Consider the following 2,649-nt stretch of genomic DNA (forward strand, 5'->3'; position numbering starts at 1 on the left):
ACACGACTGGAACGAGTGGAAGCAGTCGACTGTGGCATAATAAAAGCTCCGCTGCTTTCGAGCCGTGTCACGCTCGTTCAGCGGCCTCGTTTCGCTTCGACAGCTTTATGCCTCACTCTGCTTCATTCTACTACCTTAATAAAGCATTAGCTCATCCATGAACATGATTTCTGCCCGAGTCCCGTCAGATTGCATCGACTGTGGGGATGAAGACAACTCCCATGATTCCACACGCAGTCACGGTGTCATCAAACTATGCCTTTGTCCCATTTAATTTTGAATACGCGCCCTCTAATGGCAAAAATTACATATTGTACCTTTAAGTCTTCATTCAGCCAAAAGGTTGACTAAGGAAGCCAGCGAAGAACAGAAAGCAGGAGACAATGTAAAGAAATTAAGTTTATTGATTAACCTTTTTTTTTGGGCTGTTTCAATGCTCAGACTTTATATAACAATATATTGCAATGGAAAATTACTGCTTCACAGCAATATAAACTAAAGACCTTGAAATTAAGACACTTTTCTTTCTTAAGACATATCCCCCAAAACCACACAACCATAAAATGACTAAACAATGAACACATCAGCAATATGAGTGCATAAATGGTTAAATGTTTAATTCATGATTAAACCGAATAAAACTTTCAAAACAATAAATGGATACTGAAAGAAAAACATGGTTGCTCTTAAGAATCAAAACACCTATAAAAGAAACCTTCAAAGGGCAAGCTAGATAGTTGTTCAGTTTAATGCAAGTTCAATCACATTTAAGAATTAAACCAACCTGTGTAAACTTGAAAACTTTTAAATATAAAGCCCAACTCATACTGCCAAAGCCTAATAAGCATTTCATTTTCTGTGGCCTTTGCGCAGTAGCTGGCCACCACTGCCACCTTGTGGTTAAAGTACTGCAACACTGCCACTAAATAACCCGTGCTAATAAACGATGCAAAGTACTGAACAAAACGGATGTAAAAAACTTTATTGAATTGATTTGTCATTCTCACACTTTAAGTTAAAACGGTTTCTGTAGAAAGGTGTTAAGCAAAATATAATCAAACTTCAATCTAGATGGAAGATTGATTGATCATATTTTGCAAGTGTTTGGACACTTTCTCTGCTTTCTTTTGGGAGAGATGGGTTCATCTGCACAGCAGGGATTTCCACGAGCTCTGAAAAAGCAAAGCCAAGTAACAAAGGTCTTATTAGAAAGAAAATGAACATTAATAACAAGCATGCAAGTCAATTGATACTATTCAAACAGCCAAACAAGTAACATACAATAATTGTTTGAAGAAATTAAAGGGATGGTTCACCCAAAAACTAATTCTGTCATTACTCACCCTCATGTCATTCCAAACCCGAAAGACCTTCGTTCAACTTCATAACACAAATTAAGATATTTTTGATGGAATCCGAGAGCTCTCAGACCCTCCATAGACCGCGAGGGTCCTTACATGATCAAGGTCCAGAAACGTAGCAAGGAGATTGTTAAAATAATCCATGTGACATCAGGGGTTCAACCGTAATTTTACGAAGCTACGGGAATACTTCATGCAAAAGAAAACAAAAATAATCAATTCATCTCCTCCACATCACCCTGTAGTGCCATTACGGAGAGTATCCACTGAACGTAAACGACATATTCTATTGTGTCAGCTGCATCACACGGATATGTTGTTTACGTTCAGATCAAAGCGCAAACGTAGACAACGTATACACGTGATGCAGGAGACGAATTGTTGAATAAAGTTTTCTTTGCACAAAAAGTATTCTCGTAGCTTCGTAAAATTACGGTTGAACCCGATGTCACATGTATTATTTTACCGATCTCCTTGCTACGTTTCTGGACCTTGATCATGTAAGGACCCTTGCTGTCTATAGGAGGGTCAGAGAGCTCATGGGATGCATCAAAAAAATCTTAATTTGTGTTCCGAAGATGAACGGAGGTGTTGGTGTATGTGTTTGGAACGACACGAGGGAGAGTAATTGACAATTTTCATTTTTGGGTGAACTAACCCTTTAATCTTCAACAGAACATCTGGCCATTACCCACATCAAACTAATAGTAATTTATTTGATTCTATAAGTAAATTCATACCTCCTATAGATATCCATACCCGTGTTTTTGCCATGAAAATGAAGTCATTTCAAAGGTTATCTTGCTTCTCTAGTTTTCAAACACAACACGTCCAGGGAGTCAATCTGAAAAATAAAAGGTTATTTTAGTATACAGATGTAAACAACAAATAAGACAAATCATGCATTTAAAATATCTTCCAAAATAAGATTCTACATAAACACTTCTAGACTAAAGTGCGAAAAACCAGTACAAAATTGTGTTAAAAAAAACAAAAATGAAGGGCCAAACTTTAAACGAGTCTCCATAATCACTCAAGACGTGGCGAAAAAGCTACATCTCTTCAATTTCAAATCTTTTGACATAGGTGACTTAAAACTGACCAAAAATAATCTTTAAAGTTGGTGCAGACAAATTTGCGATCAGAACAGGGACTTAAAATCTCTCATTTCAAAGGCCACATGAGGTACTGTCCACCAAACACGAGCACACTATATAAATATAAAAAAAAAAAAAATAACAAAAAATAGTTATCATGCAGCTTTTTAGAGGAACAGGAAGTGTTTTTT

The 2,649-nt window shown here is 36.7% G+C and overlaps 1 protein-coding gene across 1 annotated transcript in view; it reads right to left on the reverse strand.

Annotated features, from left to right (window-relative positions):
- Window positions 1-868: 868 nt before the first annotated feature.
- The window catches only part of LOC107728573 (cold-inducible RNA-binding protein B-like), a 6,292-nt gene continuing 4,511 nt past the window's right edge, over window positions 869-2,649 (reverse strand). Inside the window, exons 7-8 of the transcript XR_001638490.1 lie at window positions 2,102-2,205; window positions 869-1,172 (exon numbers count right to left, since the gene is read on the reverse strand). The gene's annotated coding sequence lies outside the window, so the exon portion shown is untranslated. The remainder of the gene's footprint in view (window positions 1,173-2,101; window positions 2,206-2,649) is intronic.

Source organism: Sinocyclocheilus rhinocerous, unplaced genomic scaffold, assembly GCF_001515625.1.
Source record: "Sinocyclocheilus rhinocerous isolate Xijiao unplaced genomic scaffold, SAMN03320098_v1.1 scaffold1238, whole genome shotgun sequence".
NCBI lineage: Eukaryota > Metazoa > Chordata > Actinopteri > Cypriniformes > Cyprinidae > Sinocyclocheilus > Sinocyclocheilus rhinocerous.